At 45.2% G+C, this 25603-nt stretch overlaps 1 gene segment (V, D, J or C); it reads left to right on the top strand.

The window, feature by feature from the left end:
* The first annotated feature begins 5204 nt into the window (after positions 1-5204).
* The window catches only part of LOC146863226 (Ig kappa chain C region, A allele-like), a 431421-nt gene continuing 411022 nt past the window's right edge, over positions 5205-25603 (top strand). The window contains exon 1 of the C gene segment in view: positions 5205-5492.

Below are 25603 nucleotides of genomic sequence, written 5' to 3'. Positions count from 1 at the left end.
GGATTTAGCACCAAGTCACAACATTAAGGTATCATAACTTGTTAACCTAACAGTAACACTTGGCAAATTGGCACACCGGCATTGTTTCATTCAGAGCACTCATTTAACTGTTCGATCTGTCTAGGCAATTCCCTTCTATCCGTCTTGGACTTACACCTTGAGACAGACCATCGGCACAACATTTCCTCTCTGGGGATATCGCTACCCTCTTGAGGTATCAGAAATTTTGATCTATAACCATTTTGTTGCTAGTTTGTGGTGCACATTCTCTTTCATCTATAATTTAATCTTCTCCTTGGTTGGTGGAACGTACACATCTCCATTGCCCACCTTAATCTCATTATAAGTTACAGGGCAGACATACTCGACTTTTTGCCGATCAAACAATATCTCTTTGTGTTTGTTTTTCATATCTTTGGTCTCACAGCTTTAAGAAATCTCACAAGGGTCTGGGGCTATAAGGTATTAGGCAATTGCGTTGTTTTTAGAACTGTACATAGTGGATGGACTAAAAGGTCTCTTTTTAATAATGAATTGTATGATATTACTAGCACACAACTTTTAGTCTTGACTTTCTTCAATCAGAGACCAGCTAGCATAAACAGAACCTACCTGTGGACCTTGTCATTGATTGTGATTTGTATACATTTTGTTTAGGACAACGAAAGCACAGTTACATGGCATCCTGATGAAGGCTTCACAGCCGAAACGCGCGTAGGATGTAACATCGATCCAGCCATGACTATTTGAAATTGTAATCTGTTACTTTGTACAAACCTTTTGTAGATACACACTTGAGTTTATATATTATGTTTGAATTTTGACTCATCTAAAAAAAACAAGAAACATATGTTCTATCTTCTGTCTTGATTTTGAAAGTATCAAAATACATGAATATGATACGTAATCCCTTTATAATGTATATATAAAGTGACATAAATAAAGTATACCTAATCATTTTGTATCTACTGGTGATATATTTATTCAATTTGTCCGCTTTGTAGGTCTCTGTATTTTTAAACATTGTTCCTAAATTGTTTTGCAAACGAATGTTATAAGCACCCTGATTTAGGAATTAACCTCAGGGGCACCCCTATTTTTCTCAATCAGAGATAAAAGGTAAGCCATCTCAATCAGAGATAAAAGGTAAGCCATCCCCCTGGCAGGCCTGAATAACCCAAAGACTGGGTGTTCTATATCTCATGTGTGGACACATATGCATGAACAGATGTGCCTCTACAACATCCAGCCCATTTTAGGATATTTTAAGTGCACAGGGAAGTCATAACGAGTACATGGGCTGGATCGTCATTACAAATGTTCTAGCTCCACAAGTGTATTTTCTCTTTTGCAGCAGTGTGGCCTCAGTAGTTATACCTTTGAAGTTGCAGAGGTTCAAAGGGTATCCCCTTGAACCACAGATGTGCCCCCTAAACTTCCGTCTTGTCTGCCATGAGGCCACGGAATGCAGATCTCTCTCTTTATGCGGGTCATGATTTGTCTCCAGAGGCCAACTGTCACAACCCCTTCCTCCCATTTATTCTGCCAGGCCCACAAATGGCAGAGGTTGGCCATTCCAGTGCATGCCCAATGCTATATGGCTGTTGCTGGGGAATGCCCACATGTGCTCTCCATCTTTCATTGTTGACAGGCACCAAGCAGCATGGCGCACAAAGAGTTTTAGAGCATAGAAATGTCCACGTTTCCATAAGTGCCATATATATGTGAGCTATTCCAAGTCAACCTTTACCACCGGAAAGGGTTTTGTATTGCGAATCCATAGATAGAAAACACAATCAGGCTGTGCCACTACAATCCACTATTGCAGCTTGAAGTACTAGTGACTACTTCCCCATGCTAACCTATGGGAAGAGCAAGCCTCATCAGTAGGGAAACATGTGGGGTATTCCATACTATATGGACAGGGAACACAGGTGTGTACTGCCCAACACTTCACCTTCCACTTCAAGTGGAAGTGAAGGGTCCTCTCAGGATAACTAGTGCTTTCAAAAGGCCAGCCTGAGTATGACCACAATGGCGCCATCACAGTCCTGCCATGGCAGGTTGAACACATGTTTAAAAGCATGATTTGTGTAAGTGTGAACACCACCAGCCTGCAATAGCAGGCCCAACACTGTTGAAAAGCTCCTTTGACGCACGTTTGTGCTGGTAGGCATGCCACCTGCAATTGGTGCCAATGCGCTCAACAACCAGGCAGGCTGGTGTCCTGTGGCTCGGAAACATCATCGGTGTCAGTGCTCCGATGGGCTTGCAATATCAGGTTGGACATACTCTAAGCACATCATTTGTGCCAGTGCGCACTTTCCTGCTGCAGTGGCAGGAGGAAAGTGCCCAGAGTCCTAGGGCCAAGACAAGTGTCGGAGCACTAAATCCAACCCATGGTATAACAATGACCTTGCTAATATGTGTAAAGCATGTAAGAGGATGGAGCATGCATAGAGGCGAGACTTTGATTCCATCTTGAAGAGTTGCTATCAGTCTTCCATTAAGAAATATCATATCTGTCCAGAAAGCACGGGCAGCACATTTTGCTGATGAGATCAGAAGCAGCCATAATCCCTCTAAGAGGATTTTTTTCTATTCTTAAAAATCTTATAAATGCTGGGGCACCTGCGACGTCTGCCATCAAGTCAGACGAACAATGTGAGGACCTTGCCACCTTCTTTATAAATAAGGTGGATAACATATATAAGACCTTTCCTCAGGTTACTATGGGCTCTGACACAGCCACCTTCCCGCCAATTACTGAGAATGCACTATGTGTACTCTGCAGGAAGGTTAAATCTGGCTCCCCGGCTGACCCTATAAAGCCTGACCATCTTATGAGACTGCTACCTGTGCTTCTTACACCTCTGGACCAGGTTATCCACATGTCCCTGTCTATGGCTATGGTTCCCAGGTTATAGAAGCAGGCTAGGGTAATGCCGTTTTTAAAGAAGCCCACCCTTGAGCCAGTTAAACCGGAGAACATTCACCCTATCTCCCTGATTCCTTGGGTCTCTAAGATCTCCAAAGCCTATATCAATTCCATCTTGTCAGGCTACCTGGAGGATAATAACATACTGGACTCCTCCAAGTGCAGGTTTCGCCCAGGCATTAGCATGGAGCCAGCCCTCCTAGCTGTGACTGAACATCTGAGAGCAGCACTGGATGAGGGACATACTTCGGCACTGTTCCTATTGGATCTCATTGCTGCATTTGATACGGTCTCTCACCAGATTTTGATACGGAGGTTGAAGGAGGCTGGCTTAGTAGGCCTCGCCCTGGATTGCTTTATCTCCTTTCTTTCGGATAGGTAGTTCCAGGTGTCGGCCCCCCTTTCATCCCCAGAATCCATCCCATCAAACAGGGAGTGTCGAAGGGCTCTGCGTTAAGTCCAACGCTTTTCAACCTGTATGTTCAGCCCCTAGCTGCGGTAGCCAAGAGGAGAGGGCTGACTATAGTATCATATGCTGATGATACACAATTAGTAGTCACCCTCTCTGATGACTGTTTGAATGATGCTGCTAAATTTCGGAGCCGTCTTGCAGACATCCCAGGGTGGATGACTGCCAACTGTCTCCAGCTCAATGCCAGCAAGTCTTGCTGGTTGTGAAAGATCTTGAGCTATGGAGCGAACAGTGGTGGCCCACCACACTGGGCCTTGCTCCCACCCCCAAACAGGTGGTGAAAAACCTTGGGATCTGGGTTGATTCAGCCCTCAGCTTCAAAACCCACACTAAGAAGGTGGCGGCAACATGTTTTGGTCTTCTGCGTGGGCTCAAACCTTTGCTGGGTTTCTTTGACCCTTCCATCCGACAGATCATCGTCCAGTCATCTGTGTTGTCTAGACTGGACTATGCCAGCTCGCTCTACCTGGGGACCAGCAAGACGAAGATTCTGAGACTGCAGAGAGTCCAAAGTGTAGCCGCCAGAACTCTTCTTGGCATGCATGGACGCTGCCCCACCTCTGCCATTCGTCAGCTACATTGGCTGCGGTGGCAAAAAGGGTGGAGTTTCAGTCCCTCTGCTTTGCCTTCAGGATCCTGAATTCCCCCGCACCTGGCATTTTATAGGGCCTGCTTTCTGCCTACATTCCTACTCGTCATCTTCGCTCAGTAGGTCAACACCTGGTAGTTGTGCCCCGGGTCAGAAGGGCGCGCGCCGGTGGGCGCTCCTTTCGCACACTGGCAGCGAAACTGTGAAATGCCCTTCCAGTACACATCCGGAGTATGGATAACTATCTGACATTTCGCAAAGTACTGAAGACACATCTTTTCCCTTCTTTTTAGGTTTTGTAGTCCATGCCCTTTTGTCTGTCACTGTATCTCTTAATGGCCATCTGGTCTTTTTCCTTTCGCCCGTCATAATGGGCTCCTTGCTGTTAGAGGCCTTTACTGCTTTTAGCACCAGGATACCCCTTTGCTGGGGCAGCTGCGCGCTTTACAAGTTTGCCTAACATAACATAACACGACAATCAGCAAAACTCAAGGTAAAAATGAAGAAGTTTAGGGAAACACTACCTGAAGAGGATCAGGTCTAACATCCCCCACCTGATAACCTCTGCCTCTATGCAGGCCACTTATCACCTCATCAAAGCAGCAAGGCTGACAAAGAGGAGAAGCTGCTAGAAGGCTGAAGTTTAGCTTACAGTAAAAGCGTTCTGTAACTTCCTTTCTGTACTAGTTACAGTGGCAGGTTGTTGGATTTATCATTGCAAATCATGTAAGTCCTCTAAGTATTATTTTAGCTCACTTCTGTCAATAGTTATACTTTGTTAAAGTATTCCCATGTTAGCCTATGGACCTAGATTGCTACAATTAGGAAGCACAAACATGGCAGAGTTTCCTCACCAGGCGAAACCTAAAATGGGCAAAATTAAATAATACCATCACAAAATGCTGCGTAATGTTACATAATTCGCCTTTTCTTGCTGCATAATTTAGTCAGCATTACGGCATAATATGATCCTCCCCTGCCGCATGATTTATAAAAAAGTTGCTAAACTTTTACAATAGAAGGATTAAACTGCTACCTTCAGGTGGCACTCCATACCAAGTGGATTCAGATTCACATATTAAAGAAACATAAGTAAACAGGCTCGTGACTCAGCCTCGTGTGGATCCGGCGCCCCTGGCCAGATCCGTTCCAGGCTGGTTGCCCGGGGCGTCGCTCTTGAAAGGAGGGCTGCGCAGGGCTGTTTTGGAACACAGAGTGCTTGGCAGCACCAGAGTCCTATCCTCTCTGTACCCCAGTCTATCTAGGTCAGCTGAAGCTCAAGGCGGGAGCAAAGACGCATTGCTGACGTAAAAGGCATCGTTTCCCAGTTTAACCTGCAGGACAAGCAGTTTACCGCAGCCTGGCAGCGGCTGGACTCAAACGTCGCCCGAGGCTCCTGTGTGCGAGCAGCAGCACTCCGGTACTTTCCAACAGCCTCCGTCCCCGAGGCCACGCTGTAGTCTGCCTGGTTAGGCCTACCTTCTTCATAAAAGGTAAAATATAATTAAATGACGCTGTCATTTTATAGGCAGGTTGAAAAAAACCTTAATTAGAATTCTGTGCATTTAGGTGGTACTTTGCAACGGGCGTGTGATGCAAAGCACAAACAAATCTAAATGCAAGAAAAAACACATTGCTTTTGGACTCATAATGCTGAATGTGTAGAGTTTTCAGTACAAGTAAAGGTTGCACTGTGTAAATTGTTACTCGGAGAGCAAACTGGGCATCCATGTCTGGAATCCTTCATCTCAGTATCCCTCTGTTTCAGAAAGATTGTGTTTAACGTCTGTTACTTCAGTGAGATCTTTGGGGATTGTATCTTGTTTTACAGTTAATGAACCAATATCCACTTGTGGTAAGGTAGCTCGGTAGGTGAAGTCCCTCCCGACAAAAGCTGTTCATAATCATAAGTTACAAGTTCCTGGCAGCAACTACTGTAACTTTCAGCCATCCAAACTGAAAAAATGGGTACTTTTGATACTGAGCTTCAATGTGATGCTATTGTGAAATGCCTGTCCCAGTCCAAAGCAGTGATTTACAAACATAATTCATTCTGGGAATTGTAGTGTTGGTTCACTTCTATTGTGCCATTATAGAGGCTTCGCTGATAATAAATACATTTTTACAGGCCCTGCATATTCATTGTCAAAAGTAAACTAAACATAACAATTTGCAGTATCTGAATATGTGTGCGTGTCTGTGTGTGTGAGTGAGTGTGTGTGTTGTTGGGGAAACGGCCAATAAAACGTGGCTGTTTCCAGGCATCCCATCACAATGCACGTGTTACAACTCATGCGTCATTACAAAGCATAGACTTTACAATTTTTTGTTTTACTACACTTATGCTTTTATCATGCATGCCTTTACAACCAATTTCTTTGTAAAGGTATGTATGGTAAAGGCATATGTGTGGTAAAAAATATATGCATATGCGTGGAAACAGCCATTTTGGCAGGTAATCCATGTCGTTAGAAGAAGCGAAGACGGATAATCTCTTCCGCTTCCTCACAACAACGTGTCCCGCCCCCCCTCAAATGAACTGGTAAGTAACCCTGGGCATAGTTTGCGTAGAAGTGCTACGCGTAGCTACGCAAACTGCGTAGTGTACTGTGCAAAATGCTGTTTGCGATGCTTGCACAGTGCCGGATGCTTGTCCGCACTGTGCAAACAGCATCTTGCACAGTGCAAGCGGTCGATTTTCTGCCGCTCGAGTAGATTTCTACTCGAGCGGCAGCTTTCTCAACACAGACTGGTAGTTTCTCATTGCGAGTGGCCGTCAGCATACGCGACCACTCGCAATGAGAAACCTGACCTCCCCGCGCTGAGAATCTCGTCGGGAGGTTATTTTTCCACACTTGCGATCGGCAACTTGGTGTTGCTGATCGCGAACGAGGAAAAAGTCTCGCCGGGATGTCATTTTGTTCACTCGCGGTCGCCAACTTGACGTTGAGTACCGCGAGCAAGCAAAAAATGACCACGATGCTGCGCTACACTACGCTACGTGTGTTTGCACTGTGCTACGTGCAATTAGCGTAGTGTGAAGTAGCGCAAACTATGCAAACTACACGAGCGTAGTGTAGTGCTTCGCCCAGGGTTACTGGTAAGGGGGATTGGGCCTGGGGCTAATATTTTAAAGTCTGGGGTGCAAGGGATGTCGTGCAGGGGTACTGTTTTAGGGTTTAGGGTAGGTAAAGGGCTGGGAGCCTGGCGGTGGTTTACGCAGAGGTAGCATTTTAAGGTTTAGGGTAGGGAAAGTTCTGGAGGCCAGAGGGGGTTGAGCAGGGGTAGTAGAAGTGTTTTAGGCTCTAGGGTAGGGAAAGGACTGGGGTTGGGGGGTCGTGCAGGGATAGGGTTTTACGGTTTAGGGCAGGGGAAGGGCTGGGGGTCATGGAGAGTCGCGTTGGGGTAGGGTTTTAGAGTTTAGGGCATGGAAAGAATATTGTTTTAAGAAGGGTTGGGTCTGGGGGTGGGGTGTGCCAGGGTCTGGGATTAGGGTTTAAGGTAGGGTTCAGGGAAACCTTTACCACACATATCCTTTTATTATTCATGCTTTTGCAATGAATTTCGTTGTAAAGACATGCATGGTAAGGGCATATTCGCTGAAAAAATATGCGCGGTAAAGGGTTGCAATGTAATGGCATGCGCATTTTAACGCATATCTGGCAAAGGCATGCATTAAAACAGAATGCGATCAAATGTCATACAACCATCTTAGTGTTATTTTGCAAAGCGGGCATGATGGGAAAGTGGTGGGAATTGTATTGTTGGATCACTTCTATTGTGCTCTTGAAGTTCTGGATTATTGTGGCTTCGCTGATAATAAATAACCCTTGGCGGAGTTCGCTTAGATGTGCTACCGGGAACTCCACAAAGAGGTAAAAAACGGCAGCTCTACGCAGAGTTCTGTGAGCGGGCGGAGTTGTTTGTCCTGCCCATTCGCGTGACATTTCTGCTCTGCCGCAATGCGGATTGCGTGCGCAGGGGAAAATATCACACAAACTGCACCACGCCATTGCACATTGGCATGACCATCTGTTTTTTTCTCTGTAATGATGCTGGGGCCTACTTTTCAATCTTGCCTTAATCTTTTTCATCCTTCTTTCCCAAAACTTTTTTTCTGATCTTTTCTATTTATTGCCTTTCTCTCGATCTTAGATAAGTGTATATTTTGCATTTTATTCTACTTTTTGTGTGTGTTTCAGTGAGTTTTGTACTGTTTTTCTCTGTAACTTGCTTGCTAACTTTTTTATTATTTTCTTGCTTCTTCTCCCTTCATTTTTTTATACTTTCTACATTTTCTTTTCTGCCCCGCCCCCTCAGCATCATGGCAGAGACCCGTGCCAAAAAGGCGGCAAAGAACAGCTGCCTCTCTTCCGGAAGGCGGTGCCCCAAATGGGTGCAGCCCCGGGCCTTGTTTTCAAAGGTGGAGGTGGCAGCCCTGCTTTTTTGGGTGCAGCGCCACCTCCCCATCACCCTAGCAGCAGGTGGCTGGCCTGGCCCTGGGTACAGGCTCCTGGAGCGCCAGTAGCAGTGGGCCAGGGTGTGCCGGGCAGTGCATCACTGCTCTGGGGTCCGGCACACCCGCAACCAGCTCACGCATCAGTGGTCCAACATCAAGGACAGAGAGCAGAACCTGCTGGACCTGCTAGAGGTTGAGGTCAAAGGGCTTCGTGAGTAGCTAATTATTATTATTATTATTATTATTATTATTATTATTTGTGTGTTCTATATTATTGCTAATATTTATTTCCCAAATAGAAAGCATGCTGCTCACATGCAGGTAACTTACTTTTACAAATCTTATATTATGGGATCATTATTCTAGACCAGGTGCTTGGCGCTACCTAATTGTACTTGTTTACAAGTTTGCACTCACTTCAGTTCATGATTATGTAAGAACTTAAGTTAAGTAATGCAAACTAGAGAGAGACTCCTGTCCTTTGTCCTATCACTACTAAGATAGTGGTCATTAGTATTAGTTATTTAGCTGTGTGTGCCCTCTCATTTCAGTACTTAGAATCTATTTGTAGCTCGTACAGTGACAACCAATTTGGTGTATGCATGCGTCCATCTATGCATTTAAAGACAAAATGCTGACTTAGTGAATTGGCTCGTCAAAGGGGATTGAGAATGATGATGTATGAAATCCGAACTTAGAAGCAAATATCATTTGTTGCAACTTATTCCAAAGTCTTTGGAAAAGGCGGGCTAGGTAAATGTGAAGTTGATAGGACGATCCACGATACTAGTCTACTACTCGTCAATATGATTTAGAAAAGTTTAATGTTATTGTAATTGCTGTTTCCTGTCCAAAAATTGTTTTGTAGAGATTATTTATTTATATTTACCACCAACTATTTCTTGTCTCCTTAATTATGTTTTACATGCATCAGCATACAGGGGCAGGAGGTCGCCGGAGGTGGGTGAGGGAGCTGGAGGTTCTTCAAAGCAAGAAGAACGCTCCTTAGCTGATGGCTCTGCTGGCGCAAATAAGTCCTCCTGTTGTTCATATCAATTTATATTTTCCTAACTTTTACTGCTCCTTACTTTGAACTATTTTCTACCTGTTTGCGAATTTTATTTTTTTCCCAAATGCTCTTTGATCTATCTCTGGCAAAAATCTTGTTATCCCTGCATTATCCTATTATTTGCTAAGTTATTTTCATATTTCCAGTGTCTGTATTTTACCTCAAACTGCCTTTCTCTGCAGCTTCCTTTCTTATGGTTTTCAGCTTTCCCTCTCCCCATATATATTTTGTGGACTGCCTAGTGGTGGTACTGTAAGACTCAGAGAACCAATCAGTCCTTACTACTCTATTAGTACTAGTACTACTACTATGCCATGCAGAATGCATGCCCCAGTAAGGTATTCTACACATGTGTGTTGAGAATAGGTGAGTAGAAGGCCTTCTTTTACCTTCTTATGTTCAATCAGGAAAACAAGAGAGTGGCCATGGTCATGTTGGACACACAAAGTTGTGTCTTCTTCTTATCTAGGCAGAGTATTTAAAGCTGCAGTTGATGATGAACTGATTACCGTTTACCATGGCTGGAAGGAAGTATGAGGAGGACAGCACCATTACATTTACCAACAAAGAAGACTTTATGTCCGATTGTTCGGCCAGTTGGCCACTCTTATTTCTTTTCCAAAACTCAGATTCACCATTAGCTCTAGCCACTCAGCTCAGTCCTTTACGGGATGTCTTCTTGAGACTGAGGCTTTTCAAAGATAACCACCAACAAAAACAAAATGCCCAACCGGATATTTTAATATTTTTGATAGGACATAGAGGGCCAAATGTACGACCATGACAATTTGCGTCTCACAAATTGCTCTTGATGGTGAGTCGCAATTTGCAAGTCGCAAAATGCCATGTACAACAGTGTCTGAGACACTGTTTGCAATTTCAAATGGGGTCGTAAATTGCATGCCTCATGAATATTCATGAGGCACTTGCAATTTGTGGCCCCATTGGAAATGGCTGGCCCTTCTAGGGATGGTGACCTGCTGAGCTCAGCAGACCTCCATGTCTGTGACTGTTTTTAAATGAAGTTGTTTTTCTTACATGCAGCCCGTTTTCCTTAAAATAAAACGGGATGCATTTAAAAAAAGAAAATGAAGGTTTTAGTTTCATTTTTTAAGGACAGGTAGTAGTCCCAGGGACCACTGCCTGCCTCTGAAAAATATTTTCCCCTGCATTTGCAAAGGGGAAGGGGTCCCGTGGGGACCCCTTCCAATTTACGAGTGCATTGTCACCCTCTTGAAGAGGGCGGTAAATTGCAAGTGTTTTGTGACCACAATTGCGGTCACAAAACATTCATACACGGGGTAGAGAGTCACTATTAGGAAGGGACACCCTTGAAACACCCCTAATAGCGAGTCACAATTCCTGTTTAGCGAGTCGCAAATAAATTGTGACTCGCTAAAGAGGAATTGTACATGACCCTATTAGTTTTTGAATGCCCAAATGGGTCGCTGACCCATATGTGCATGCAATTTATGGTCTTACATCTGGCCCACTATGATTGTACCAGAGTTGCAAGTGATGTATGTATTTTCAATTTTGCTATGAAAAAAAATTATTTGGGGGAGGCATATATGGCATCTAAAAAAAATGTATTGTTTTTTTTAGCTGCACCGGTCTCTAGTGGATGGACCAGCAGGGATGGCGGCGCCATCCAGGGAAAAAATGCGACAGCTGCAGGGTGTGAGCCAGCAGCAGTGGCAGGCGGTGGTAAGTCATACTGCTTGCTTATTGACAATTTACATACTCACTGCAAGGGTGTACATTGTACTGTTAAGAGTGAGACTACATTGTGAACAGTCGAAGACACCCCTCTTTACTTAGCCATAGCATATACAGTGGGAGTTGAGTAACTAATTGTGGCCTCTTCTATCTTCAACTGAGCAGAGAGAGTTTCATGAAGAAGAGTCAGACCTTGACGGGTTTATGGGAAAAAAGGATGGAAGGATGGGTAAACTGTAATATGAATGGCAGAGAAGGATGCGTGGGTGAAAGGATGCACAGGTGGCTGATAGGATGCATGCATGGGTGGGTGAGTGAAGAATGGGTGAAAGTAGAAAGAAATGATACCTGCATGGGTGAAAGGAATCCTCCGAGTGGTTTGGGGGGTCAAAGCAAGGGTGCATGGTTGGTTAAAATGACAAATGTATGTTGGTGAAAGATTTATTGAGAATGATAGCCATGTTTGGATGGATGGATAGTACTAGTAGTCATAGTGAAGACTGCATGAACAGTATGTAAAACTTATACAGGGACTGAGTAGCAATGCCAAGGGTGAAGAATAAAAATAATGCTAGAAGAAGAATGCATTGAAAAATAGATAAAATCCCTGAGAAGAGTAATCTAAGAATGTTTGAGTGAGGTTGTATGTCAGACTACTCCTTTGACTCACAGTAGTTTTCAAGCACAACATATATTATGTACTCCTACCCACCAATTATCATCAATTGCCTCCCTCTGAGGCCCACTCCCTACCCATGGTATTACGCAAGTGTCAGCCAAGGGTGGCCTATCGGCTGCATGGTTAAAATAGTAGTACCTCACGTCGTGCCGTATATCATTCATATATTATTAATAACTATTCCTCTGCCTTGTTGTAGTCAGGGTGAAAGTGAAAGTGAGCATTTGATTTAACAGAGCATGGCCATGGCAGGAAAAGAGATAATTGTGTGGTACAGTGGCCCCACCTGCAGCTAGTAGCAAAGTAAAACGCGATACAAGTATGTCTGTCTAGCGCGCAAGCTGAGCTGGCATGACCATATTAATTTAGCTAAACAAAAGAGAAGAAGAATACGTGTATACTCCATAGTGTTAAGTGCCTGGAACTGTAATCACATCAAAATCGAATGGGACAAGAAATCGAGGATACCAGAAACTGTTATGTACTTCTAGTACTACTGTGCCACTATATCATTTAATGTGTTACTGTTTTGCTAAGAGTATTGGTTACAAATTGTCTTTTTCTTTCTTGATATAGCTACTCCTGCCAATCCACCATCATCCGACAGGCAGGAGAGAGCAGCCACGACCTGGCAAGGGAAGCTGGAGGTCATCAAGGCCAAATATCAGTGGCTGGTGGCTGGGGAAAAGGAGGACGCGCAGCAGCTACAACATACAATGCCCCGGGTGTAGGAGAGTAGGATCTACTTCACATGGGTACCCCCACTTTTTGCTGGTGTTTCACTGTTTTTCGACCTTAGTCTGGCTGTGGCCCTGCTATTCAGGACCACAGCCAAGCTGCTTCCTCTCTAAAATGGTTTGCATGTACATTAGGTACATATCTAATTGGATTCTGGAGTGCCTTATAAGCCCCTAGTATATGGTATACTATGTACCTAGTGCATAGGTACCTCAGAGGCCTACCAGGGGCAGCAGCATGTATTAGGCCACCCCTGGGAAGCACTTCAAAATGGCACCACAGGTCTGCTACTGCAGCCTGGGTAAGGGTGTGCTTGCACCCCTTACTGTGGTATAGGTTACCTATATCACTACCCTATACAGACACATATAAACCTATAAGCCACTCCTATGGCAGGCCTTGACAATCCGGAAGGCAGAGTGCTTGGTTTTGTGTGAGAGGGTGCCCAAGCATGAGCTGAGCCCCTCTGCAGCTTTCGGAAATACTTCCTTATGGCTGTTCTGTGATACATGTGAAAATCAGAATAAGTCAGCGCACAGCAATTGAACTAAACAAAAGAACTCCTTATATCAAAAATGTTCACTCAATTCACAACCAATGTCTAACACTTAGTGCGTGCAAACCAGAAAAGGCGGCCTACCTTAAACACAGTACTGTGAAGCAGGTAAAACAACACCTGGATACCGGATGCACAGCTAAAATGGATGAAGAACACACATAAAGAACTATGGCTTAAACGAAGCAAACTATTTTCTTGTAGATGAAGCATTCAACATAACATGTTCAAATTTCACATGAATGATGCTCTTTTAATTATTGAACTGTAAACAATCCGAATGAAAATCCAATGAAATTCATTAATGAACAAAAAAAATATTCATATCCTTCAAAAGACAAATCAATAATGAATCTTAATAAAGGAACACAGAAGCATCAACAAAACGGTTATTGCACAGGAAGAATTGTTGTTATTGTGGTTCATGCCCAATGCATTTCGGGATTATCCAGAATTCCTTCTTCAGGGGCCTGTATTGAAAAACATTGAAAAAGAAGTAGTTATTATCTACTTACTTTGTATTTTCTTCTGTTTTTTTCTGCCCTTCGTTGTGTTGTTTCAGCTCTTTCATTTTTTATTTTTGACTCTCTCACAATGAACGTCATTTTGAGTTGATTTTGATCACCATTTTAGCTTTTCATGTGACATGAAGATCATGTCTTTCACTTTTTTATGGCATTCCACTGTATTTAGGTGACTAGGTGCTACGAACTTTTCAGTCACAGTGCTCAGCTTGACTCTCCATTTCTAAGGCAGAATTATCGAGTATTCCCATTCACTCATTAGCTTAGTATCTTTTAGAGTATTTATTGTGATGGATATACCCTTGTGGGCTTATTACCGCTATTTGGGACAAGTGTCTCCCAGCATCTGTTAAATAATTTTTCTAAACAGCACTTAGTGTATATTCTTTAGAGAATTTTGGCATTAGTATTATTACTTTGTTGTTTTCATAAAGTTAGTTGAACAATTCACTTTTTAGACCCAATTTGCATACGGCGACTAATGGTTTCAGTTCGCTTTCGATGTTGTGCACAGTTTAGTCACGTAGACGTCAGACGCTCAAGAGCGCTGTTTTTAAACGCGGTAGCGGCTAGTTGATCTTTTTCATCCCAGAACCCGCACGAACTTCGTCAATACTGATGCGTTGATGAATAAGAATACAGGTAACGTGGCAACTACATAGCAGTTGTATGAGCGTTCTGTGACACCATCGAATTTGCTTGTTTGTTTTTTTAAAGGCGGATCGTTCTTCTTTGTGTTTTTGTAGGCTTCCATTATACTCGGCAGGTTTCGGTCTGCCGGTTTACTTTGATACATTTTCGAGCTTTTGTGGAGTCAGAGTGATTATTGGATACCAGCAACGTTTTAGACACGGTAATTAAGCTTCACTTTATCTTTAGGATGTGCGTTTGTTCATTTTTTATGCTATTTAAGTTGCATGAATGGGATTGTGCTGAGTTTGATGTTTTCGCGTTTCAGTATACCAATTGCAATTTCTGCAACTCGTACATCGCTACAAAGGAGTTTTCGCGCACGTTTTCCATAGTGAGTACTGAATATGAGCACTGGTTGATTGTATCTAGTGTGTATTTAGGTGGCAGTATCAGAATATTAACTCGGGTTTCTTTTCTTCATGTTGTGAATTAGAGTGAAATATTCACTTCTGTGATCAGCATCAACACACGAGATCTAAATGTTGTGAAGTAAGGACCATTTATTTATCACGTTTTCTTCTATTTTTTCTGATTTTCTGTCCATATTACCCGCTAGTGCACTAGGGGTGTGGGAGTTATCGGTCCTTTCTTTTGGTTTTATGGTTTGGTGCCACAAGCAACCTCTATCACTAGTTTCTACATTCTTCTCGGTTGGTGATAATTGTCTGGAATTGTTCGTGTACAGGTGTATCTACATCACTCTGGAGCTGTTGGATGTATCTTTGGGCTACTTTGTTTTGTCTAGATACATTCATCATTTTATATTGAAGTGTATATTGTGTTTTTCTCTTTTTTCCCCTCTTTTTCAATGTTTTTCAATACAGGCCCCTGAAGAAGGGATTCTGGATAATCCCGAAAGGCATTGGGCATGAACCACAACAACAACAATTTTTCCTGTGCAATAACCATTTTGTTGATGCTTCTGTGTTCCTTTATTAAGATTCATTATTGATTTGTCTTTTGAAGGATATGAATATTATTTTGTTTATTAATGAATTTCATTGGATTTTCATTCGGATTGTTTACAGTTCAATAATTAAAAGAGCATCATTCATGTGAAATTTGAACATGTTATGTTGAATGCTCCATCTACAAGAAAATAGTTTGCTTCGTTTAATCCATAGTTCTTTATGTGTGTTCTTCATCCATTTTAGCTGTGCATCCGGTATCCAGGTGTTGTTTCACCTGCTTCTCAGTACTGTGTTCTGTGATACAGCCATACCATATACTCTTAAGTGCATTATAAACGCACGGTAAATGCTAACTTTGGAATGGCTGCATCAAAACATATCGTGTTTGGTGTCAAATGCTTTAGAATACTACCCCCCACACCAATTCTGGCGGCGGGGGTAGCATTCCACTCTTCTAGAGGGAGAGACATGTTCACACTGGCTAAACCCGGCAGGACTTTCCTGAGCCCTGGCATCACAAAATGGATGCCTCTGCCACAGACACGGGTCTGGCCTCCTGCTGCTGACCGAAACTCCGGCAGGGGAGGCCTGGACAATAGGTTTCCTGTCGAAGGAAGGTGTGACCACCTCCCCAGATAGGCTGATGTGTATTGGGGCTGGGCGGGAGCACTCTCTGGTGCTTTGAAGTCCTGCACTGGGGGCACGTTTGCTGTCCCTGTGCATAGCCCAGTTCAAACCGGTTGCAGGGGCACAAAACTGGATAAAGGAAATGGGTGTAACCACCCCTCTTTCCAAGCCCACCCATAGGTGGGGCCTTAGAGTTAGTCCATCCCCTAAACTTACTATAAGTATAGGAATCCAGTCCCTAGGACTTTAGAATACCCTGGATGAAACTCTGCAACATATATCCTGGACCTTCGATGTTCTACTTTAACTAGAAGACTGAAGAAATCTCACTTGGGATCAAGGAGTGACTCCCCTGCTTGGCAGGCACCAAAGAAGCAACTGGCCAGTCTGCATCACTGAAGCTCCCGCTGGACGCCAAAGTCTTTGCATCACCAGAGGTAGATTTCCAGACTTTGCCGAGGCTACCCTGAGTCCACAGCAAAGCTGAGGCCCGTGGCTATCGTGGGTGATGTAGAACCATGAGCCATGGACACCATGAACTTTTGCAGCAACACTATGTTCCTGGTCCTACTCAAAGTTGTGCTTTGGGCTCTGAGTAGCCCCAGCCTTGAGCACTCCCTGCACCAAAGATTGTTGGCCTCCACTCCACGAGTGAACCATGGGCCAGCTCCAAGTGCGACCGCTTGAGGCTCCTTCGCGATCACTAGCCTGTTGACTTGCAGGTCCCCACGAAGGCAACTCCTTTTCTGCTTGGGCTTTCCTGGTTGGTCCAGACGTGCCCTTACTTACCCTTGCTGGGTGAGTCCATCAGACATCAGACGTGGCTGGTCCGCACCACAGTCCTTTCTCTGATTTCCAGTGACTTGCCGTTGCCAAGGCTTGTTGGGTCCAATCTGGTCACCGGCACCGCAGCACTCGATAGACTTCGTGTGACAGCTCGAATCTGGCTCATGGACTTCATCGACGCCTCCTGGACCTCGTGGCTGAAGAGTCGAGACACCCGTCAACTCACCTGAAGCACCCGACATCTGTGGGCATTGGTCCATCCTGACCTAGGTCACTGGCAAGTGACCCAGACTCTGTCCCCTCTGCTTTCAGGTTCCTTACATCATAGATCCAGGCTTGGATCTCTCCTCCTCATGGCAGCAGAAGTTTCTTGCAGGCTTCCATTGAAATCGACGACGCGACCCGACACCAAAAGACACTTATGCACCTGGCTTCCTTGGGTGAGGTAACTCGAGCACTCTGGTGCTCTCGTGGGTGCTAGCCCTAGAACTACTTAAGTCCAAAAGGGTTTGGTCCTAACTCAATTAGAAGTGTCCCTAATCTCTAAATTTCCAACCGCGACATTGCCCATAGAAGATAACTGGAACACGCGGTTGTGTTTACATACTGCATACAGTCCCCGTGGGCCCCCTGTGTCACTACCTTGGGTGGTTCCTTGGGGTCCCAGCGATTCTACAGGCTCTAGGCCTTGTGTCTAGTTCAGTTGTGGTACTTATACCACTTTTTTAGTATATGGTTTGGGACACCCCTAGGGCCCAAACGTGTATTTGTGCTATTACTGGTGATTGCTATCTTGTAAACAAAGTACTTCAAACTCCATTCTCATAAAGAGACTAGAGGGGTGTGTTTAATCTTAAATACATATATTTTAAATATATGCCTGGTGTGGATGTCTTTTCATTGGTTCATTCAAGAGATTATAGACTGGTAAAACACGCTGCTTTACATTCCTTCAAGACTTAGCCTGAAGGCTGCTCTCCATAGCTACCACTAGGATAGCTTTCAATAAAGGTTGTCTTTAACCTATCACCATAAGGGGTTGTTTGGACTGATACAAGGTGCCCACCAGAACTAGTGGACAGCATATATCAGGCCACCTTCTCACATTGGTGTGCAGCGTGTGGGATTCCAGCTTGCTATTGTTTTACCAGATAATCTCAATTGAATTGATCAACTGAAAACCACTAAAGGTACCTGAGGTACATATAATATCAAGTTTAGCTACAGTAAGTTCTTCTGAATTTAGAGTTGTGTGTTAAGGGATAGCAAAATCCCTTTCTACAACTCAAGAGAGTTTAGTAAGCCACACTAGTGTAGGTAGTGAAATACACCACACCACATTAGTAATGTCTAACCAGCCAGGAACCAGTGAGATCCTTCCCTATAAATATGAGGATCTCTCCTTTGCTCAGCTTAAGGACTTATGTTCTATTAGGAAGCTGAAGACAGGCAAAAGTCCATCCACCCAGCATCTCATAACGATACTGAAACTGGATGATATCACAGGGCCTAGTGGGCCTGATGATTTGGACAGTGTGGGTGGGGCAGCACCTGAGGGTGGGTCTAGGAGTACTAATTCCCCTGACCCTACCTCTAATGCTGACCAGACTGGTGACAATGACCAGACTCTGGTGAACACAGACCACCAGAATGAGGATGAGGAGGAAGACAATAATGCCACTTCCTTTATCCCTCCAGGTAGGCCTGACAATAGGGCTAGAAGGGATAGATCTCTGTCAAGGGGATCTATCCAGTGTAACTCCTCTATAGGAACCTCTGTTTCTTCTCACAGAGGGAGCAAAACTTCCCAGGAGAGGAGAGAGAGACTGCTGAAGTATGAGCAAGACAAGTTCAACCTCAGAAAGCAGCAGATGGTCTTAGATAGGGAAGCCCTAGAGCTCCACAGAGCTAGTTAAAAGGAGGGACTAGAGTCCCTAGGTGGCAGTAAATTCCCTAGAGATAGGAGAGGTCTTATAACCATAGAAACCTAAGTAAGATTGTCCCTCCCTACCAGAGTGGGGATGACATCCACAAATGGATAACTGCCTTGGAGAGGGCCTGTAAAGTACAGAAGGTCCCTCAAGGTCAGTGGGCAGCAATCTTATGGATCTCCTTTGCAGACAAAGGTAGAGACAAGCTCCTCACTGTAAGAGAAGAGGATGCTGATGACTACAAAGTCTTGACAAGTGCTCTAATAGATGGGTTTGGCCTAACCACTGAACAATACAGGTTAGAGTTCAGAGACACCCAAAAAGCACAAAATCAAGACTGGGTTGACTTTGTTGACTGTGCTGCTAAGGCTCTGGAAGGTTGGTTTTTGGGCAGTAAAGTGTGTGACTTCATAGGATTGTACAATCTGATAATGAGGGAACAGATTCTTAATAACTGTCAAAATCATCTGTTGCACCAGTACCTGGTGGACTCGGATCTGACCTCTCCCCAAGAAGTGGGAAAGAAGGCAGACAAATGGGTCAGAACCAGGGTGAGGCAGAAGGTACAGAACCAAGGTGGTGACCCAAAGAAGCAAGATTAAAAAAACTCTGACAAGGGTGGGGACAAGGGTAAAGACCAGAAGTCTTCTCAAGGGCCCCAAAAATCTTTTTCAGGTGGGGATTCACAGACTAACAAAGGGAAAGGCCAAAAGAAACCTTGGTGCAAAATCTGTAAACAGAAAAACTCACTGGACTAGTGACTGCACCAAGGCCAAAGAAAATATTACAGCCCCACCAATGCCCCTAAGGCACCTGCTCCCCCTAGTGCAGTTACAATTGGTGGTGGAAATACACAGAATAAGGGTGTAGTAGGGTTGACCCTGGGTTCTGAGATGGACTCTGGCCTAGTCAGAGTACCAACTCAGGCTGTGCTTGTCAGTGATGGGGGCATGGATATGTCCCCCTTTGTGAGTCCCAGTAACTTGAGCAAATACAGACAGCCGCCTTTAATTAATGGAGTAGAAGCTTGGGCATTCAGGGACACAGGAGCACGTGTCACAATGGATCCTGGGCATATTATACTTGGGGAAATGTACCAAGTGACCAATGCTATCAATGTCAGAATAGACCATTCTCTGGCAGCTGTTAACTTCTCCTGGGGAAGGGTAACTGGCCTTAAGAAGGTTGTGGTAAGTGCAGACCTACCAGTGTACTGCTTGCTTGGTAATGATCTAGAGACTTCAGCTTGGGCTGAAGTGGAGCTCAGGACACATGCAGAAATGTTAGGGATCCCTGCACATGTCTTTGCTGTGACTAGGTCACAGGCTAAAATGTCTAACACTGGGCAGGCCCTGGATTCTAGAATAATGGACCAGGTGCCTTACAAGAGGAGGAGCAGATGGTGTAAGGGAGAGCCTTCGCACCTGACTGCTGATCAGTCTCCTCAGGGAGATGATCTTGAGCCTGAAGAAGGTACTGTCCCAGAGGAGCTTGAACCTGACCAGGTTGAGTTCATGGGGACAGGGGGCCCTTCCAGGTCTGATCTGAGCCAGGAGCAGAACACCTGCCCCTCTATTGAAACCCTCAGACAGCAAGCTGCTGATGAGGCTACTGGGAATGCTAGTGGCACCCATAAAGTTTATTGGGATGATGGACTCCTATACTCAGAGAGTAGAGACCCCAAGCCTGCAGCATCCAGGAGGTTGGTTATACCTCTGAAGTTTAGGGGCTTCCTATTGACACTAGCCCATGATATTCCCCTAGCAGGACACCTAGGCCAGAACAAGACTTGGGACAGAATTGTTCCTCACGTTCACTGGCCACACATGTCTGAAGACACAAAGGAGTTTTGTCGCTCCTGTGTAACCTGCCAAGCCAGTGGCAATGCAGGTGGCACTACAAAGGCCCCCCTAATACCACTACCTGTGGTGGGGGTGCCCTTTGAAAGGGTAGGGATTGACATTGTTGGTCATATGGATCCCCAAACAGCATCTGGGTACAGATTTATACTGGTGGCAGTGGATCATGCCACCAGGTATCCAGTAGGAATCCTCCTAAGGACCACTACAGCACCTGTAGTGGCAAGAGCCCTCTTGAGTGTGTTCTCAAGGGTAGGTTTTCCAAAGGAGGTAGTATCTGACAGGAGTACAAACTTCATGTCTAGTTACTTGACTGCTAGGTGGAAGGAGTGTGGAGTGAACTACAAGTTCACCACACCCTATTACCCACAAAGCAATGGTTTAGTTGAGAGATTCAACAAAACCTTAAAGGGCATGATCAAAGGACTCCCAGAAAAGCTTAGGCGAAAATGGGACTTTCTCTTGCCCTGCCTTTTATTTGCATACAGGGAGGTGCATCAGAAGGAGGTTGGCTATAGCCCATTTGAACTTCTGTTCGGTCACCCTGTCAGGGGTCCATTGTGTTTGGTGAAGGAAGGATTGGAGTTACCTCTCAAGCCCCCAAAGCAAGACATAGTGGACTATGTAGTTGGTCTCCGCTCCAGGATGGCTGAGTACATGAAAAAGGCAAACAAAAACCTTGAGGCTAGCCAGGAAAAAGCCTGGCATGACAAAAAGGCTGTACTGACTGTTTACCAGCCAGGATAGAAAGTGTGGGTGTTGGAGCCTGTGGCCCCAGCAGCTCTCCAGGACAAGTGGAGTGTACCCCACACTATTGTTGAACAGAAAGGGGAGGTTACCTACTTGGTAGACCTTCGAACCCCTAGGAGTCCCCATAGGGTACTTCATGTCAACAGGCTAAAGCCATATGTGGACAGGGCTGACATGGGCTTGCTCATGGCAACTGATGTGGGACAGGAGGAAGAGAGTGACCCACTCCCTGACCTCCTCTCACAGAACCCTGATGATGGGTCAGTTGATGCTGTAGCCTTGGCAGGCAGCCTCACTACCCAGCAACAAACTGATTGCAGACAGGTGCTTAATCAGTTCAGACACATGTTCTCACTGACTCCAAGTCAGACTACCTGGAGCACTTATGAAGTGGACACTGGGGACAGTCAGCCTATTAAAAATAAGATTTATAGGCAACCTGACCATGTCCAGAAAATGTTGGATTTGGGTGTTATTGAACCCTCAGATAGCCCTTGGGCTAGTCCAGTGGATTTTGTGCCAAAACCTCACACCAGTGGTGGTAAAAGAGAGATGAGGTTTTGTGTGGACTACAGGACTCTCAATGCAGTCACCAGGACTGATGCCCATCCAATACCAAGGGCAGATGAGCTTATAGATACTTTGGCCTCAGCCAAGTACCTTAGCACATTTGACTTGACAGCTGGCTACTGGCAAATCAGGCTAGCTGAGAATGCCAAGCCAAAACAGCATTTTCAACCCCTAGTGGGCATTATCAATTTGTGGTAATGCCCTTTGGTCTGAAAAATGCACCTGCCACTTTCCAAAGGTTGGTGAATACAGTTCTCACAGGTATGGAAGCCTTTAGTGCAGCATATTTAGATGATATTGATGTATTTAGCTCCACCTGGGAGGATCACCTGGTCCACCTAAGGAATGTTTTGGATTCTGGAGTGCCTTATAAGCCCCTAGTATTACTATGTACCTAGGGCATAGGTACCTCAGAGGCTGCAGCATGTATTATGCCACCCCTGGGAAGCACTCCAAAATGGCACCACAGGTCTGCTACTGCATCCTGGGTAAGGGTGTGCTTGCACCCCTTACTGTGGTATAGGTTACCTATATCACTACCCTATACAGACACATATAAACCTATAAGCCATTCCTATCGCAGGCCTTGACAATCAGGAAGGCATTGGCTTGGTTTTGTGTGAGAGGGTGCCCAAGCATTAGCTAAGCCCCTCTTCAGCTTTTTAGAAATACTTCCTTATGGCTGTTCTGTGATACAACAAAGCAAGTAGTGAGATGCACCCCGAAATGCATTGGGTCATTTTAATAAAGATGTGGCATGTGGAATCCATCACGCCTCCTACGTTTGGGTTAATGGAATGAGTAAAATGAATTGAATGAAAATCGACAGAAAAAAAGCAATGGAGTAAAATATGGATAAATTGATCAGTAAGGAGTAAGAAACTTTTGATTGATTGGATTCATTCTCAAATTCGGCTGTGCATCGTGAAGTGGCACCGACAGAGGTGTCAATGTGTTCTGTTCTGTTATACAGCCATACTATATACTCTTAAGTGCATTATAACCTTGCGGTAAATGCTAACTTTGGAATGGCTGCATCAAAACATGTCATGTTTGGTGTCAAACACTTTGGAATACTACCCCCCTCGCCAATTCTGGCAGCGGGGGTAGCATTCCACCCTTCTAGAGGGAGAGACATGTTCACACTGGCTAAACCAGGTAGGACTTTCCTGAGCCCTGGCATCACAAAATGGAGGCCTCTACCACAGACACGGGTCTGGCCTCCTGCTGCTGACCGAAACTCTGGCAGGGGGGGCTTGACCAATAGGTTTCCTGTCGAAGGGAGGCGTGACCACCTCCCCAGACAGGCTGATGTGTATTGGGGCTGGGCGGGAGCACTCTCTGGTGCTTTGAAGTCCTGCACTGGGGGCACGTTTGCTATCCCTGTGCATAGCCCAGTTCAAACCGGTTGCAGGGGCTACCTGCCCCTGCTCTGGCATGAAACTGGACAAAGGAAATGGGTGTAACCACCCCTCTTTCCAAGCCCACCCATAGGTGGGGCCTTAGAGTTAGTCCATCCCCTAAACTTGATCTAAGTATAGGAATCCAGTCACTAGGACTTTAGATTACCCTGGACGAAACTCTGCAACATATATCCTGGACCTTCGATGTTCTACTTTAACTAGAAGACTGAAGAAATCTCCCTTGGGGTCAAGGAGTGACTCCCCTACTTGGCAGGCACCAAAGAAGCAACTGACCAGTCTGCATCGCTGAAGCTCCCGCCGGATGCCGAAGTCTTTGCATCACCAGAGGTGAATTTCCAGACTTCCCCTAGGCTACCCTGAGTCCACAGCAAAGCTGAGGCTCGTGGCTATCGTGGGTGACGTGGAACCGTGACCCCTGGGTACCGTAGCCTTTTGCAGCAACACTATCTTCCTGGTCCTCCTCAAAGTTGTGCTTTGGGCTCCGAGTAGCCCCAGCCTTGAGCACTTCCTGCACCAAAAATTGTTGGCCTTCACTCAACGAGTGACGTGGACCAGCTCCAAGTGCGACTGCTTGAGGCTCCTTCGCGATCACTAGCCCATTGGCTAGCAGGTCCCCACAAAGGTAACTCCTTTTCTGCTTGGGCTTTCCTAGTTGCTACAGACGTGCCCTTACTTACCTTTGCTGGGTGAGTCCATCAGACCTTGCTAGTCTGCACCACAGTCCTTTCTCTGATTTCCAGTGACTTGCCGTTACCAAGGCTCGTTTGTTCCAATCTGGTCGCCGATACCGCAGCACTCAACAGACTTTATGGGACAGCCTGAATCTGGCTCGTGGACTTCGTCAACACCTCCTGGACCTCGTGGCGGAAGAGTCAAGACACCTGTCAACTCACCTGAAGCACCCGACATCTTTGGGCATTGGTCCATCCTGCCCTAGGTCACTGGCAAGTGATCCAGACTCTGTCCCCTCTGCTTTCAGGTTCCTTACATACTAGATCCAGGCTTGGATCTCTCCGGACACTTCTCTTCTTCACGGCAGCAGCAGTTTCTTGCAGGCTTCCATTGAAATCGACGACACGACCCGACAACAAAAGACACCTATGCAGCCGGCTTCCCTGGGTGAGGTAACTCGAGCACTCCGGTGCTCTCATGGGTGCTAGCCCTAGAACTGCTTAAGTCCAAAAGGGTTTGGTCCTGACTCGATTAGAAGTGTCCCTAATCTTTAAATTTCCAACCGCGACATTGCCCATAGAAGATAACAGGAACACACTGCATGCAGCCCTTGTGGGCCCCCTGTGTCACTACCTTGGGTGGTTCCTTGGGGTCCCATCGATTCTACAGGCTCTAGGCCTTGTGTCTCGTTCAGTCATGGTACTTATACCACTTTTTTAGTATATGGTTCGATACGCCCCTAGGGCCCAAACGTGTATTTGTACTATTACTGGTGACTGCTATCTTGTAAACAAAGTACTTCGAACTCCAGTCTCATAAAGAGACTAGATGGGTGTGTTTAATCTTAAATACACATATTTTAAATATATACCTGGTGTGGATGTCTTTTCATTTGATCATTCAAGAGATTATAGACTGGTAAAACAAGCTGCTTTACATTCCTTCAAGACTTAGCCTGAAGGCTACTCTCCATAGCTACCACTAGGATAGCTTTCAATAAAGGTTGTCTTTAACCTATCACCATAAGGGGTTGTTTGGACTGATACAAGGTGCCCAATAGAACTAGTGGACAGCATATATCAGGCCACCTTCTCACACCGGGTCCCAGCCAGGCCCCAGTTCCTCCAGTTGTACTGCACCATGATCAGGCAGCCACCCACCACCATTTATCAACCATTGCTGCTTCCCCCTATAAACTCTATAGAGCCTTTCAGCGCTGCATGCTCCTGAGGATGGCGCAAATGGAAGCCAGGATACAGGAGCGGTTTAACCGATTGGAGATGAAGCTCTTAGCCTGTCGCTAGGTCTCTCTTGCCCTTTTTAAAATCTTTTGTTTGGTGGGTGGGACTTGTTGGGGAAAGGGTGGGAATGTGGGACATGTGTAAATCTAGGAGTTTTGGGCATTTTTATTCATGGACATTTGTTTGGACAATTGCTTGGACTTTCTTTACTTTGGACATTGGTTGGGGTTAGGGAGAGGAGTGGGCCAGGTGTTATGGGCTTTCTAGTTCATTTGTTAGGGAAATACAATTTTTATGGTTGTACATATGATTTAAATCTTTTTTGGGGGTTACTCTTTTACTTTGCACTGTTCCCTTTGCCATGCACGCCTACAGCCAGTTGTCAAAATCTGCCGA

Source organism: Triturus cristatus, chromosome 2_2, assembly GCF_964204655.1.
Source record: "Triturus cristatus chromosome 2_2, aTriCri1.1, whole genome shotgun sequence".
Classification (NCBI taxonomy): Eukaryota; Metazoa; Chordata; class Amphibia; order Caudata; family Salamandridae; genus Triturus; species Triturus cristatus.
Note: the sequence above shows the minus strand (reverse complement) of the source record. Positions and strands in the feature narration are given on the sequence as shown.